The 18,121-nt window shown below is 37.4% G+C and overlaps 1 protein-coding gene across 42 annotated transcripts in view; it reads left to right on the top strand.

Annotated features, from left to right (window-relative positions):
• Positions 1-18,121, top strand: part of CAMTA1 (calmodulin binding transcription activator 1) — an 850,910-nt gene that overhangs the window by 370,983 nt on the left and 461,806 nt on the right. The gene's annotated exons all lie outside the window — the stretch shown is intronic.

Genomic DNA, 18,121 nt, shown 5'->3' with positions numbered 1-18,121 from the left:
ATTCCAACCTCCCCAGAGTTAACCACTATTATGAATGTTTCTGTACTTTTGCTACATATGTGTATATGTTCTTAAACAATGAATAATTTCCTTTCACATTTTCAAACTTTATATAAATCACCGCATGTACTGCAAACATTTTTTAATTAAATTTTTTTATTTGAAACAATTTCAAAATGTTGAAAAGTTACAAAAAATAGTAAAATATCACTTGTATATCATTCGCCAGATTGCACAGTTGTTAACATTTCACTATATGTGTTTAATCATTATCTCTCTCCCTGTATACACACATATACCCACAGATGCACATACATTGTGTGTATATATATACACACACACACGCACAGTATATACACACACACATATATGAAATAGTGTACATATGTAACATTTTAATTTTCTTCTGAAACATTTGAGATAAGTTGTAGACATGATGCTCCTTTATCTCTAAATGCTTCAGTATGTTTCCTAAGACAAAGGACATTCTTTTGCATAAGGACAGTACAAGTATCAAAGTGAGGAAATTAACACTGATATAATAACATTTTCTAACCCTCAGACCTTACAGGAATTTTGACAGTTGTCCCACTAATGTTCTTTGCAGCAAAACAAACCAACTGGTTTTTTGGTTTCTGGTCCGGGATCCAATCCAGGATCACAGGCTGCATTCAGTTGTCGTGTGTCTTTAGTCTCTTTTCCTCTGGCACAGTTCCTCAGTCTTTTTTCTTTCATTCTTGAGTTTGACGTGTATTGAAAGTATTGGCCTGATGGTTTCTAGAAGCCCCCTTAGTTCTGGTTTGTCTGATGTTTCTTCATGGTTAGATTAGGTTACACAGTTTTGTCCAGAATACCACAGACGTGATGTTATGTCCTCCTCAGTGGGTCTTAGGGAGGTGCATGCTGTCTATTTGTCTCATTGCTGACATGTTATCTGATCGTTCGATTAAGGGGTGTCTGCCAGGTTTCTCCACTGGAGAGTTGCTAGTTTCCTTTTTGAAATTAATAAGTATCTCATGAGTTGATACTTGGGGACTGTGTGAATATCTTGTTTGTCATCAAACTTAAAGTTAAAAAAATGTTTAAAAACAGCTTTATTGTGATATGGCTCACATGCCATACAATTCACCCATTTTAAGTGTACTATTCAACAGCTTTTAGTATATTCACAGATATATATCACAATTAATTTTAAATATATTCATCAGCTCAAAAAGAAAGCCATATCGTTTAGCTATTAGCCCACCATCCCCCCAACCCCACTCCCCACCCCTCAGACTTATGCAGCCACAAATCCACTTTCAGTCTCTATAAATTTCCCTCTTTTGGACTTTATGTGAATGACATCACACAATATGTGGACCTTTGTGACTGGCTTTTTTCACTTAGCATATTTTTTCAATGTTCATTCAAATTGTAGCATGTGTCAGTACTTCATTGCTTTTTATGGCTGAATAGTATTCTGCCATACATGTTGTTTATCCACTCATCTATTGCTGGACATTTGGGTTGCTTCCACCTTTTGGCTATCATGAACAATGATGCCATAAACAGTTGTGTACACATACATGTGTAGACATATTTTTCACTTCTCTTGGGTGTATACCTAGTAGCAAAATTGCTGGGTCATATGGTAACTCTATGTTTAATTGTTTGAGAAACTGCCAGACACAGACTTTTCCAAAATGGCAGCACCATTTTACGTTCTCACCAGCAGTATATGAAGGCTCCAATTTCTCCATTAATATTTGCTAGTATCTGACTTTTTGACTTCTTGATTCCGGGCACCATAGTGGGTGGGGAAGTGGTATCTCATTGTGGTTTTGATGTGCATTTCCCTGATGACTAATGTTGTATATATTTGTATATCTTCCATTTGTATATTTTCCTTGGAGAAGCATCTATTCAGATCCTTTGCCTATTTTAAAATTGGACTTCTTGCCTCTTTATTATAAAGTGTGAGTTCTTTTATGTTCTAGATACATCTCCCTTATCAAATATGTGACTTGCAAATATTTTCTCCCATTCCATGGGTTGTCTTTTCGCTTTTTTGATGGTGTCCTTTGAAACAATGAAGTTTTTAATTTTGATGAAGTCCAGTTTATCTATTTTTTCTTTTGTTGCTCATACTTTTGGTGTCATATCTTAAGAATGCTTTGCCAAATTCATGGTCATGAAGATTTACTTCTTTGTTTTCTTCTAAGAGTTTTATAGTTTTAGCTCTTACATTTAGTTCTTTTATTCACTTACTTTGAGTTAATTTTCGTATGTGAGGTAAGGGTCTAATATCATTCTTTGGCACATAGCCATCCAGTTGTCCAGCACCATTTGTTGAAAAGACTATTCTCTCCTGATTGAATGGTCTTGGCACTCTTTTTGAAAATCATTTGACAATAAATGTGTGGGTTTATTTCTGGACTCTCAATTCTATTCTATTGATCTATGTGTCTATCCTTGTGCTAGTACCACACCGTCTTGATTATCATTGCTTTGTAGTAAATTTTGAATTTGGGAAGTATGAGTGTTCCCACTTTGTTCTTTTTTTAGGTTTGTTTTGGCTATTCTGTGTCCCTTGCAATTCCACATGAATTTTGGAATCAGGTTGTCAATATCTATGAAGAAGTCAGATGAGATTCTGATAGGGATTGATTGACTCCATGGAGCAATTTGGAGAGTATTGCCGTCTTAATGTTAAGTCTTCCAAACTGTGAACATTGATATTTTCCCATTTATTTAGGTCTTTAATTTCTTTCAACAATGTTTTGTAGTTTTCACAGTGTAGTTTCATACTTCTTTTGTTAAAATTATTTTTTAAGAATTTTATTCTTTGTGATGCTATTGTAAATGGAATTGTTTCCTTAATTTTATTTTCAGATTGTTCATTGCAAGTACATACAAATACAATGATTTTCTTATATTGACCTTGTATCCTGGAACTTTGTTGAACTTGTTCATTAGTTCTAATAGTTTTTTAGTGGATTCCTTAGGATTTTCTATATATAAGATCATCTCATCTGCAAATAGAGATAGTTTTATTTCTTGCTTTCCAATATGGATGCCTTTTCTTTCTTTTTCTTGCCTGGTTGCCCTGGCTAGAATTTCCGGTACAATGTTGAACAGAAGTGGTGAGAGTGGACATCCTTATTTCTTCTTGATCTTAGAGGGAAAGCATCCAGACTTTTACCATTAAAGAAGCTACAAACTGAATTTTTGTAGATGCCCTTTATCAGGTTGAGGAATTTCCCTTCTAGTTTGTTGAGTGTTTTTATCATGAAAGAAGGTTAGATTTTATCAAATGTTTTTCCTGTGTCTATTGAGATGCTCATGTGATTTTTGTTTTTTACTCTATTTATATGACATATTACTTAGTTGATTTTCAGATGCTGAACCAACTTTGAATTCCTGGTATAAATCTCACTTGGTCATGGTGTTTAATTCTTTTTACATGTTGTTGGATTTAGTTTGCTAGTACTTTGTTGAGGATTTTTGCTGGATTCAGTTTGCTAGCATTTTGTTGAGGATTTTTGCATACATATTCACAAGAGGTATTGGTGAGGAGTTTTCTTTCTTTGTGATGTCTTTGTCTGGTTTTGGTATCAGGGTAATACTGATTTAATAAGGTGAGTTGATAAGTATTCTCTTCTCTTAGAATTTTTGGAAGAGTTTGTGAAGAATTGTAAATGATTAATTATTTTTAAAATATTTAGTAGAATTCAATGGTGAAGCCGTCTGGGTCTGGGATTTTCTTTGTGGGTAATTTTTTGATTACTAACTCAATCTCTTTACTTGTTATAGGTATATTCAGATTGCCTATTTCTTTTTGAGTCAGTTTTAGTAGTTTGTGGCTTTCTAGAAATCCATCTAAGTTATTTAATTTGTTGGTGTACAATTGCTCATAGTATTCCTTTATAATCCTTTTTATTTCTGTGGTAATATCCCCTCTTCCATTTATGACTCTGGTAATTTGAGTCTTCTCTTCTTTTATCTTCTCGGTCAATGTAGCTAAAGATTTGTCAATTTTGCTCATCTTTTCAAAGAACTAGCTTTTTGTTTTATTGATTTTCTCTGTTTTTCTGTTCTCTATTTCATTAATTTTAACTGTAATGTTTATTATTTCCTTCATTCTCCTTGCTTTAGGGTTACTTTGCTCTTCTTTTCCCAGTCTTAAGGTGGAAGATTAGGTTATCAATTTGATATTTTTTTCTTTTATATATTTCCCTCTAAGCACTGCTTTTACTGCTTCCCTTAAGTTTTGGTATCTTGTGTTTTCATTTTCATTCATCTCAATGTATTTCCTAATTTCTCATTTAAATTATTTATAACCCATTGGTTATTTAGGAGTGTCTTGTATAAGTTACACATATTTGTGAGTTTCTCCCAATTTTTTTTGGCTATAGATTTCTAATTTCATTTTACTGTGGTTGGAGAGCACACATTATGTTATTTCTATTCTTTTATATTTACTGAAGCTTGTTTTATGGCCTAGCATATGGTCTATCCTACAGAATGCTCCATGCCCTTAAAAAGAGTATATATTTTGTTGCCGTTGGGTGGAGTGTTCTAAAGATGTCTGTTAGGTTAGTTGGTTACAGTGTTATTCAGGTCTCCCATTTCCTTGTTGATATTCTATCTAGTTGTTCTATCCATTATTGGAAGTGGGCTACTGAAGTCTCCAAACACTACTGTAGAATTATATATTTCTACCTTCATTTCTGTCAGTTTTTTTCTTCAGGTATTTTGGTGCTCTGTTATTAGGTGCATATGTGTTTATAATTGTTATATTTCCTGATGCATTGACCTTTTTATCGTTAGGAAATGTCCTTCTTTATCTTTAATAACATTCTTTGTTTAAAGTTTATTTTGTCTGATATTAGAGTTGCTGTTTGCCTGATATATTTTGTCCATCCTTTTATTTTCAATCTATTTGAATCTAAAATGTGTCTCATGTGCAAAATGTTCTTATTTTATGTAGTTGTATTTACCAATCTTTTCTTTTACTGCATCTGTATTTTTGAATAATAGTAATAAAATCTTTCCCTACACTCATGTAAAGGAATTTACCTGCATTTTCTTCTAGTACTTGTATACTTTCATTTTTTATATTTACATCTTTGATCCGTTTGGAACTTAGTATTCTTGTGCTTGGTGTGAATTATGGATATAATTTTATCTTTTTCCAAATTATTAGCCAGTTGTCCCAGCAACATTTATCAAGAAGTCCCTCTTTGCCTCAGTGATATGAGAGGTCACCTTTGTTATATACAAAATTTCCAAATATAGCTGGGCCTATATCCAGATTTCCTCCTCTGCTCTACTTCTCTGTCTAGTCATACACCAGTGCCACAATGTTTTATTTATGGAGGCTTTGTAGTATTTTTAATATCAGTTAGGGCTTGCTCCCCCATTGAGGCTTTTCTTTCTCAATGTTTTCCTGCCTATTCTTGAAGATTTATTTTTCCATATGAGCTTTAGCATCAATTTGTCTAGCTCCACAAAATTCCATTAAATTTATAAATTACCTTAGGGAGAACTGATGTCCTTATGACGTTAAGTTGTTTCATCCAAGAACAACTTATGTATTCCCATTTGTTCAAGACTACTTTTGTGTTTTGTGTTAGTTTAAAAAGTTTCCTCATAGAGGTTTTGTATATATCTTGCTAAGTTTATTCCTACATAGTTGGTCTTGTACTATTGTAAATAAGATTTTTCTTTCTGGAATTGATTTCTGAATGTCAATTTATATTCCGCTTCTTTACTCAATTCTTTTTTTTTTTTTTTGAGTTATAAATGTGGGTTTTTTCCCAGCATATTTTCATGAATTCATCTATGTAGATGACTTTAGTTCTAGTTTATTTATTTTCCCTGCTGTATTTTATTCCATTGCGTGAATATGCCACAATATATTTATCTGTTCATTTACAGATGGATATTTAAATTGTTTCCTATTTGTCAAAATTGCTAAGTAGTTTTCCAAAGTCGTTGCATCAGTTCTCACACTCATCTTTAGTATATGAGTCCCTGTTATTTCACAGTTTTGTCAGAACTAGCTATTGTCAGTCCTTAAATTTAGTCAGTCTGATGCATAGCATATGGTGGAATAGCATGATTTTTATTGGCTGCTCTTAAGTTCTTTGTTCTAAATTCTGACCCAAAGGTTCCCTCCCACAAGGACACAGTCTCCGTGGATTGCACACCTCTGTGCCTGTTCCTCTCAATGCCCTCCTCTCACTCAGAAATGTTTGGCTGCTGTTAGGAATTGGGAACTATGATGCTCTTTCATTACCGCCTGATAGGGAAAGGTACCTCTATACAAATCAGACCTGCCCTTTATTAGACAAGGAGTGCTCAGCCTTGGATCATGCCTCCTAGTGGAATTTCTTTGCTGACTTATTTGCATTTATAACTGTTACATAATTATCAACAGTTGGCATTTGCTGGGTAACAACTTGTACCTGGCACCTTGCTGGGCTCTGTACAGGGTTTAGTTATGAATTAGACCCAGTTCCCACCCTCAAGGGGCTTATAACATAATTGGAAGAGAAGACACGTTTACATTAGAAGATAGCACTCGCTAACACCAACGACCCCCTGTCATGCTGTTAGTGCCAGGTCGCTCATGCAGACGGAAAGGTCTACATAAAATGAATGTAAAGAGAAAAGAGCATATCTCTTCCTTCATATTATGTTACAAATTCAAGAGGAAAAGCTGTCATTGAATTTTTGTTCTTGTTTTAAACAGGTTAAATTCACCCTAGTAAAAACGTATACACCAACTAAAATATCTCCTGTGTCTTTCTGAATTCTACAATCATTGACAACTTGACTTTCACCTTTGAGCTGAGTTCCACCTCTAGTGGGTGGATTTAGGATCAGCCTTTTTCCTAAGCGGGTAAATTTCAGGCTTCTGTGTCATGAGACCTGGTGGGTGGTCCAATTATGACCTAGCACCGGGCGCCTTGTCCTTGTTTCTTGTGATCAAATCTCTAGCTCTGTGGTTGTCCCCATGCTGTAGTTTATGCTGAGCTCCTGGAACCTCCAAGACTGGAACTCTGCCTTCATCTCTCCAGCCTTCCTTAGAGCACCGCTCTTCCCTTCCTCTTGGTGTCTGAGGCCCTGCCACCCCTCCTGGGCTTCTCAATGCTGAGTGCCCACACACCCCAGGTCCTAGTGTTCCTCAATTAGCAAGTCCCTCCTTCTGCTGCCAGTCAAATCTTCGCTTATGACTAAGGTTTGGTCATGGTATATGGGTAAGAAGTTTCTGTGCTCAAAGTGCCACTTCATCCACTTCACATAAGGGTGACATGTTCCTTCAGAGTTGGAAGCCTCTTTCTATTGCATGGTCTTCTTGTGGCCAACAGCACACCCTTGAGGTAGCTGGGTGGCATTGCTTGTGTAGACTGTTGGTGCCAAGCACTGCTCTGGGGGGAAGCCAGCAGGCTTGTGCAGACATCTTGTCCACAATCTTGACCTCACTAGATCCACTTGCTAGCCTACCAACAGACTGGCCCAGGCTCACACTAGTTGGCTTGTTCTTTTGTTTTCTTGTTCATTTATTCATTCATTCGTTCATTTGTTAAATACATATGGTGGGCTTCACTGAAAGTTCTACAAGGATCCCGTCAGCCGAAATGCACACACATGCATAGAGCCTCTCTCCCTTTACCCATGGGGCATTGGGTGTCTCTGAGTGTCTGGGAGCTTGTGGAATAGTTGCCAAAACTTTACCTGGTTTGTCTAGCCCTGTGCTAGGTGACATGAAGGCTGCAGAAGGCAGGGTCTTGACTCTTGAAAACCATGTGGTTCTGTTGAGTGTGCAAATCAAACCAGCCCACATACAGCAATGAATGAACATTTGCCATAGTGGTTTAGATGAGAGGGGTTTAAATTGCTCAGTGTTTACCGAGGGCTGGAGTTGTTTAGGATTGCTTCCTAAAACTTAAGCTGAGCCCTGAAGGATGGGTAGCCTTTAGACAGATTTTAGGGAATGGCATCACTCTGAGTGTGCTCAGAATGAGCATAGTGGGTCCTAGAGATATTGCAGAGACCAGGTTGATGGTATGTGTTAGGTGTTTCACACATCCTATCCTTGGGACCTCCTACTCGACTAGATTAGCACTTGGGACCTTTGTATGGGAAGGTGTGTCCTGGAGTAGCCAATGCTGGACAGAACTGGGTGACATGGGGCTTTGGTTGACCCTCTTCCCTGGGGGCAGGGTCTTGGAGGTACCATAGCCCAGCCCTGGTGTGGCCATGACACAGAAATAGCCTTCAACCACGAATCAAGCCTCCCATCCTTCTCCCATGTGACTGCTGCTTGAGCACTTGCATTTTTTGTTGAAGCTATAGGGTAATTACCCTTGTCCTTAATAATTGCATTAGTTTCATTGATGAGCAGAGATGCTCTAGAGTCTGTGCTGTTAAAAAGAGGTTAGGATTAAGGTTTTTAACCTGCTGCTGGTGTGAGAAGGATATCTCCACGCCAATTACTGTCTCCTTGACAGGATTAGTCACTGTGTTAATTGCTACTCAGAAAAACTGCCAAGTTTGTTGTTTTAGACTTTGGCTTTTAAAATATTGCAGATGTCATCTTAAATGCAAATTGTATTTGGTATTAGAGATAACTGTTGATCTATTAACACTCTGGGGTTGATTTGTATCCAAGGCTCTGTGAGATAGAGGAGTCTTGCCCTTGGATTATTAATTGCATCTTTGATGGTGGTTCCAAAACTGGGAGGGGGAGGCAGCTGGCGGGCCTATTCCTTGGCGCTGTCTCTGAGAGAACTCGGGGCTCTGTCAGCAACAATCTGTTGGAATTGGCCAGAAGAATGTATGAAACAACCTCGCTCTTCAACCCAAGAGCGTTTGCCCATCTCTGCGGGTCACCCCGGTTGGTTGGCTTCTGGTTCATACCCTCAATGTTATGTCTCTTCAGTGAATGTCAGATGGCCACAGCAGCTTGCAGTCTTTAGAGATTTCCAAATCAGTGGCACATCTCCATTTTGGATCAGGAGAGACTAGTCAGAATTACAGAATAAGCTATATTATATAGCATTTTATTTTTATTTTATATGTTAAGAACTTTTAATTTTGAAATAATTTCAAAATTTCAGAGAAGTTGTAGGAACAGTACAAAGAAATCTCATATGTCCCTCACCCAGATTCCCCACTTTAACATTTTATCATTTTTGCTGTATCATTCTCTGTGCGTGTGTACTTGTGGATTTTTTCTGAACCGTTAGAAGTGAGTTTCAAACATGATGCCCCATTATTCCTAAACACTCTAATGTGTATTTCGTAAGAACTAAGGCATTCTTTTGCATAACCCGGTACAATGATCAAAATCAGGAACATAGCATTGATGCAATTCCATTGTCCAATCTACAGACTTCATTCCTGTAACCAATTATGTCTCAATAATAGTAATATGTCCTTTATAGCAAAATGTAATCCATCAGCATCATCATCTGATCTAAGATCCAATCGAAAAGCTCACATTATGTTTGGTTTCCATGTCTCTTTAATCTCCATTAATCTGGAACATTTCCTCAGTCTTTCTTTGTCTTTCATGACTGACATTTTTTGAAGAATACAGGCCAGTTAGTTATTTTGAAGAACGTCCTTCAGTTTGGCTTTGTCTGATGTTTGTTCGTGACTGGATTCAGGATGTGCGCTTTTGGCAGAAGACCACAGAAGTAACGTTGGGTTCTTCTCAGTTCATCATGTTAAAAGGCCCGTGGTACCAGCTGTCCCACTACTGGAGTTGTTAACTTTGATCACTGATGAAGACGGTATCTGCTATGTTTCTCTAGTGTAAAGTCATTGTTTTTCCCTTTGTAATTAATTAGTATTTTGTGAGGAGATAGTTTAGGTCTATGTAAATATCCTGTTTTTCATTAAACTTTTGCTCACTTGTTTTAGCATCCATTGATAATTCTTGTCTGAATCAATTATTATTATAATGCTTGCCAGATGGTGTTTTTTTCTAAATTTATTTCTTGTTCAGTACTTTCTACTGTATTGAAGGTCTTTTGCTTTCTTACACTTATTTATTTACTCATTTATTTATTTATACCCATATGGCCTCATGTATTTCCATTTTAGTCAATAGATTACATTGACTAAGTTACACTGACTAATTTACATTGAGTGGATTATATATCTGTCCAATAGTTTATAACCTAATTATTTTGATGGTTAAATTATCACAGATTTGGCCAGTGGGAGCCCCTTCAGTTTGGCTGCTGTATCCTTTTGACAAATCCCCATAATAATTTTCACAACATTTTATTATAAAAATTTTCAGACACACAGAAAGTTAACAGATTTTTTTTTCAGTGAACACCCGTATACCTATCACCTACATTTTTTTTTTTTGAGGAAGATTCGCCCTGAGCTAACATCTGTGCCAATCTTCCTCTGTTTTGTAGTATGTGGGCCATAAGCACAGCATGTCTACTAACAGAGCAGTGTAGGTCTGCACCGGGAACCGAACCAGGCTGCTGAAGCAGAGTGCACTGAACTTAACCACTAGGCAACCAGCACTAGACCTCCCACGTTCTTTAATTAACATTTTACCATGCTTTCTTTTTCACATATCTACCTATCTATCCAGCCAGCAATCTAGCTTGTTTTTAAATAGCATTTCAAAGTAAGTTGTAGACATTAGTACACTTCTTTTTTTTTCTTTTTGGTAAGGAAGATTCGCCCTGAGCTAACATCTGTTGCCCATCTTCCTCTTTTTTTCTCTCCAAAACCTCAGTACATAGTTGTATATCCTAGTTGTAAATCATTCCAGTTCTTCCATGTGGGGTGCTGCCACAGCATGGCTTGATGAGCTGTGCATAGGTCCGTGCCCAGGATCTGAACCAGTGAACCCTGGGCCTCCAAAGCAGAGTGCGTGAAATTTAATGACTTGGCCACGGGGCTGGGCCCAGTACACTTCATTCTTAAACACTTTGGCAGACATGATATTGTCTGGATTTCAATATTTGTTTATAGTGCCTTTATTAGGTAAAGATGATATACAGTGCAATGTATAAATAATAAGTGGACCATTTGATGAGTTTTGACAAACACATTCACCTGTGTAACTCAAACCCCTATCAAGATGCAGAACACTGCCGTCACCCCCAAGAAAGTTCTTCCATGTTCCTTTTCAATCAAGCAACCACTGTTCTGATTTTGATCCTACTGTGGATTAGTTTGACCTGTTCTAGAATTTCATGTAAAAGGGCATGGACAGTATGTATTCTCTTGTGTAAGGATTATTCTCATCATAAGATTCATCCATGTTGTTCATTATATCAGTATTCATTCGTATCCTCATTTTTTGAGCACTTCCTTACTTTCTGGCACACAAAATATTCCAGGGTTGCCTAACACTTTCATTGTATCAGCCCTGGGATGGGCTCCCTCTTCAAAGAGCCCTAGCTCCTTTTGGTTGAGAATGATTTCTGGATTCCAGGTGTAGTCATTGCTACTGGTATTATTGCTTCTAGGCACTCTCTCTCTTAATTGAAAGAGCCAAGAAACACATGTGAGTATGCACTCATAAATACACAGACATATATATATCTGCATCTATTTCTATACATATGCATTCATGCATGTGTGTGTAAAACTGTGCATTCAGAATGATACCAATTTCAATCCTATACCATTGGGTTCATGCTAGCGTTTCATCTTTTCATATATGGAACTTCCTTCTCCAACAAGGAGAAATTTTCCTCAATATGTTTATTTATTTTCTAAGTTCTAAAATATATATAAAGTAGTTAAATGACTTAACCCATACCATGGAAGAAAACAGATCTACTAACTAGAGTTCCAAATTTGTTTACAGCACGTTTTGTCTTTCGTCTAAGGGTGTGCAGTTGAAATACTATGTTCAAAAGTTACCTGGGTTAGTCTCCCTCTGCCCACCCCCATTTACTCTGGTTATGTTATTCTTGGAAGTAAAATACAGTTAGGTTCTTTTGGTTTTTATTTGTGCTCGATTTTAGGGATCTTCCCCATCTATGTTGATTAATGTATGTAAAACATTAACATGTTACAAAAGTCAAAACTATGCATGAAAGCTAGCCCCAGAGAAGTGTCACTGTCCCCATCCCTCCCACCATGTAGGTAACCAATCTCTTTATTTCCTCTTTATCTCTCCTGCATTTCTTTTGCTAAGATAAGCAAGTACATGTATATTTTCTTTTTTCTTACACAAAAAGGAGATATTCCTTTGCGTGTTATTATTTTTTAAAATAAACTTTTTATTTTGAGGTAATTGTTGATTCACCTACAATTGTAAGAAATAATACAAAGAGATCCACATTCATGTACCCTGTAAACGGTTCCCCCAGTGGTAAAATCTTGAAAACTGTAGTACAGTATCACAACCAGGATATTGACACTGATACGAGTCTAGACACAGAACATTTCCATCACTGCACAGACCCCGGCTGTTGCTCTTTTTAGCGACACCCACTTCCTTCCCACTCCTAATCCTCTTTAACCCCTTGCAACCACGAATCTTTTCTCCATTTCTACGATTGTATCATTTCAAGAATGTTACATAAATGGAATCATACAGTAGGTAGACTTTGGAATTGACTATTTTCACTCAGCATAATTCTCTGGAGAGTCATCCAGGTTGTTATGTGTCAATCATTCCTTCCTTCTTATTGCTGAGTAGTATTCCCTGGTATGGATGGACCATAGTTTGTTTAACCATTTACCCATCAAATTATGTCTGAGTGTTTCCAGTTTTTGGCTATTACCTATAAAGTTGCTGTAAACATTTGTGTACAGGTTTTGGCGTGACCACAAATTTCATTTCTCTGGGATAAATGCCTAGAAGTCAATTGTTAGATGGTATGGTAGTTACTTGTTTAGTTTTTAAAGAATCTGTCAAATTATTTTTCAAAGTAGTTGTACTTTACATTCCTACCAGCAATGTACAAGTGATCCAGTTTCTCCATATCCTTGCCAGCATTTGGTGTTATCACTAATTTTTATTTTAGCCATCCTGATAGGTGTGTAATGATATCTCATTGTGATTTTAATTTGTATTTCTCTAATGACTAATGAAGTTGAACATCTGTGCATGTGTTTGACATCTGAATAGTCTCTGGTGAAATGTCTTTTTGTGCCCTTTGTCCATTTTCTGAGTGGATTATTTTATTTTATTGTTTTACTGTTCAGTTTTGAGAGTTCTTTATATAGTCTAAATACTAGTCCATTGTCCAATATGTGGTTTGCAAATATTTTCTCCTAATCTGTATCTTGTCTTTTCATCCTCTTAACAGCGTATTTCATAGAACAAAGGTTTTAATTTTGATGAAGTATAGTTTACCAATTTTGCTTTTTATGGATTGTGCTTTTGGTGTTAAAAAGTTCTTTCTCTTGCTTTGGATCCAAAATTTTTCCCTGTATTTTAAGTTCATCATCCATTCTGAGTTACTTTTTGTAGGTGTGGAATGGACTTAGGTCCCCCCACCCATGGGTGTCCAATTGCTCTAGCACCAATTGCTGAAAGGCAATCTTTCTTTCTCCGATTGAATTAATTTTGCACCTTTGTCAAAAATCAGTTGGACATATTTTTGTGGGTCTGTTTCTGGTTCTCTATTCTGTTCCGTTGGTCTGTGTGTCCCTTCCTCTGCTAACACCGTCACCCAGCTTTGGTAACTGTAGCTGTGTAAGAGGCTGCCTCCTGTTAGGATACTTAGTGCCCCCTCGTTATTCTTATTTCGGATATTTGTGCTTTCTCACTGTTTCATTAAGTCTAGCTTGTGGTTATCGATGTTGTTGAAAAAATCCAGAATTTTGATTTGTGGATTGGCTCTACCTCGTTATTTCTACATCTCACTTCATTTTACCTTCCTTGGCTTTTGTTCTTGTTCTTGCTCTTCTCGGCTTTTTGAGCTTGGCATTTAAAAATTTTAATTCCTTCATTTTTACTGAAATAAGTATTTAAGGCTATGAATTTTCATCTATCACTGCTTTAAATATGTCCCAGAAATTCTGATACGTAGTGTTTTAATTATCATATATAAATTTTTGGAATTTCTGTTATTTTAATTTTAGTTTTTTTATTTTAAAAATTAATTCCTACAGGCCGGCCCCCTGGCTGAGTGCTTAACTTCGCATGCTCCACTTGGGTGGCCCGGGGTTCTCTCGGTTCGGATCCTGGGCGTGGACATGGCACTGCTCATAAGGCCATGTTGAGGCAGCGTCCCGCGTGCCACAGCTAGAAGAACCCACAACTAAAAAAATACACAACTATCTACTGGGAGGATTTTAGGAGAAAAAGCAGGAAAACAAAATTAATTCCCAGTTTTATTGTATTGTGATCAGAGAATATTCTTTGTAATATTTATATTTTATGAAACATATTGGTTATTTGTCACCTAATACATGATCAATTTTTGTGGATATTCTATGTGCACTTAAGAAGAAGATGTATTCACTAATATGAGATACTATATATATAAAATTGACCTTATTGATCATGTTGTTTAAGACTCTGTATTCTTATTTTTTCTTGTCTACCTGATCTCTTTTGTTCCCAAAGTGGTGTGTTGAAGTGTCCTATTATTGTAATTAACGTATTATTAGTAGTACTATAATTAGTGTGTTTCCATCTGTATTTCCTTTCATTTCCTATAGTTTCTACTTATAAAGGTAGTTGTAGTCTTGTTTGGTGCATTAATGTCCATTACTATTATATTTTCATTGTGAAATGTGATTTTTTTTTAGGATTAGAAATTATCCATCACATTTAATTCTTTTTTCCTTGAACTCTACTTCTTCTATTTGTCTGACATCAAGATTGAAATACTTGTTTTGTTATTATTTCCATTTGCCTATCTCTTTATTTTTACCCTTCCTGAATTCCTTTTTAATACCCTTTCTGAATGCCTCTTATAAATGACATTTGGTTGAATCTTACTTTTTAAGACAAATCAAAAATCTGTATCTTTTCATAGGTGAGGTAAGCAATTATTTATATGCCCAGTATTTATATAATTGATATGCTTGGACTTAACATTTCCGTAAAATTTTATGTTGTGAATATCATGTATTATGTCCTATTTATTGTACTTCTTTCTCTACATGAAACATTTTCTTTGCTCATTTATTATTTAATTTCTTTTGATACATGAAAAGTTTTCATTTTTTTCCTAATGGTTACCTTTGTACCTATCACCTTTTAAAAATTCCTTAGTCCCCTGTGATCGTTTGCTATCTGGTTTGTTTAGATATCTACAATGTATACATTGTGTATAATTTCCTATACAACCATAATTGAGTTTATTCTGTTTTTGTCTTTCTTTCTTTTGTTGTCTGCCATTTTGTAGTTGCATTATTTTCACTTTGACCAAACATATAACATTTATATAGTATTCTTCCACCTTGATTCCCACATTTAATTTAGATCTATAATTAAATATATTAAATGTTCCCCGTAAGTCCATTTGCCAAAGAGTCCTCAGTTATCTCTTGATTGGATGAAGTTAATTCTCTAGTAGATCGCTTAAGAAGGGCTCATGGGTACATTATTCCTTTAATTCTTACATGTTTAAAACTCTTTTTCTATAGCTTTGATGTTTGAAGATCTGCTCTGCTGGAAATAAACTCTTCGATTCACACCTTCTTTTTTTTGAGTTTCTTTGAGTTTCATGAAAATGCTGTTCCGTCACTTCTCTGCTTCGTAGGTTGCTTTCGAGAAGTCTAGTGACAGTCTAAATCTCTTGCCCTTGTAAGTTGTTTGATCTTTTGGTTTGCAGGCTGTGAGGATATTTTCTCAAATGCTTCTTTGAGGTGTTTAATTCCATTTGCAGTGTTATGTTTCAGTTTTTTCTCCTGCTTTATGGTTGTATTTTTGGAGTAATTTTCATCGGCTGAATTGGATTCTCATTTTTGCTTTCATTCTTTTAGTAGCCTTTGTACCGATGAAGACACTTACACCTCTGCATTTCACAGGCTGGGCTGGGTTTTGAGTGGCTTACGTGATTTTTAGTTCAAGAGCCCCCTCTTCTGTCAGTGTAGCATAGTGCAGGTTCTTTAATGGTTGGCTTTTGTGGCAGGAGGTGGGCAGGGGTAAGGGGATGAGTGTGTCCTTGGATTTATTTTATTTTATTGAGGATTCCTAAATGTCCGCCTCTTGCTTTCTCTCCCTTCACTGCCTGCTTTCCGGATAGTGCCCGCCCCTCCTTTCTCACCCTCTCCTCCCCTTTCCTGTGCTGTCTCTGGAGGCCCGTGCCACCTTTAAGCCCCTTCCTTCTAGTCAACGTTCTGGTCTCTCTGCGTTCTTTTCCAGTATTTTCTCACTTAGGATGTACTTTCTCTTTCTTCGGGTAGTTTTAGTTTACTCCTAAGACCTCCATCCTTTACTTCTCTCTTAAGGCAGCTTTGGGGTCCTCCCCCGCCCCCCTCCCCCGCCCTTGACTTGGCTCTTTGCAAAGGTTTTGGGTGGGAACTCAAGAAAGAACTTCATTGGAAATTGGTGTTTATTTTTCTACTTATAGGTAACTTGATGTTTATAGTGTCTCTGTCTTCTAGTCATGCTGAAATTGTGGGTTGTATGTAGTTTTATTGGTTCTTCTTGTTCATCTGTGTCATTTTGGGAGATTTCTGTGGCCATCATTATCTCGGCTACTAGGAAGACCTCTGTGTAGCATTTTAAGAGATTGTAGAGTTACATGAATTTCAAGAACAATAGTGACTCAAGCCAGTTATTAACAAAGTATTTTCATGTTAATTATACACAAATGAATCTTGAGGACATGCTTGAAAAGGTATGCTCTCTCAAGAAGGTTAAGCACTTCCCCTGTAAGCTTATTTACACTCTTCATCTGTTTAGCCAGCCCCTTCTCCTAGATACTTCAGGTGAATATTGGAGAGTTACTGGTTTCTGCATTTAGGGGGTTGGATTCAATGAGACTTTTACTGTGGGTGTAGTACCTTGGAGGGAGCATTGCATTCTGTTGCCAGTGTGATGCAGTGGCCATGATGTGTACATGTGCGTAGGTCTTTATCAAGAAGAGACTGCTCACCATTCAACCATACTTTCAGAGTTTTCTTGCCAGGCCCAAAGCCTGATTCAGATTCAGCTCATATAGTGAGGGGAGGCAGCTCAGTGCCTGACACATTAGGGGCTTATGAATGTTTGTGGAAGGAATGAATTGAGTATCTGTGTTCTGAAAATAGACCATCTATGAGTTATTGTGGTAGAAAAATGCAGGCCCCCTCGAAGGAGAGAGAAAGCTTGTGAAGGGTCTGTTCTTTGGCCCCAGAAGAGCAATGGAGAGAGGTGGAGCGTGCTGGAAAGCTCCCTTTACAAATCCACCTTCTGGAGGGAGCTTTACTCTGCAGTTGGGAGCAGGCGGGTCACTGTCTTGCCCTCCTGCTGGCTCGTGGACTCTGGTCTGCCTGTTTTCCCTCTGGGTTGATACTCTGCTTCCTGGCACAGTGTGTGCTCCCAGGAGCACCCAGATCACTGGAGACAGTTTCTATCTTCTCAGAGACCACTGATAGGTTTGCTCATTTGGTGTCTTCAGGGTGCTGCCCCATCGTCTCTTGTTCTCTGTGGGTTCCAGAAAAAGGGGCCACCTCAGCTCTGTGGCTTCAGACCCCTTCAGAGGAGGAGCAGATGCCTTGGACAGCCTCTCTGAAAGGATTCCACTGCAGCATGAGCCGCCTTTTCAACGTGAAAGGTGATCTGGAGCTGAGTTGGACAGGAAGAAAGGAATTCCTCTAGGTACCTGTGAATCCTGCATATCAACAAATAGACAGTAGGTCAAGTTAAGAATTTGTGCTTCGGCATCCATCCCGTGGCGGCCACGGGAAACTTGGCGCGAGCTCTCGTCTCCCTCCCTCTCTTGCGGGGGGATTCATGGGGTATGTTAGCCTTTAAAGGACGAAGTCTGTCCAGACTCGAACCTGTTCAATTTCGTTAAACTGAAAAATTTGCAAATTTCTTTGCCTGTGGCTTCTACTCATCCTTACACTGTAACAGGCAGAGCCATGAACACACAGTGCAGCCACTCGGGTCTGTTGAATGGGCAACACTGGAATCATAGTCAAGAGTGAAGACTTGGATTCAGACAGGTCTAAGTTAGAATCCCAGCTC

Source organism: Equus caballus, chromosome 2, assembly GCF_041296265.1.
Source record: "Equus caballus isolate H_3958 breed thoroughbred chromosome 2, TB-T2T, whole genome shotgun sequence".
NCBI classification, from domain to species: Eukaryota; Metazoa; Chordata; class Mammalia; order Perissodactyla; family Equidae; genus Equus; species Equus caballus.
The sequence above is the reverse complement of the archived record's forward strand: the minus strand, read 5'-3'. Positions and strand labels throughout refer to the sequence as shown.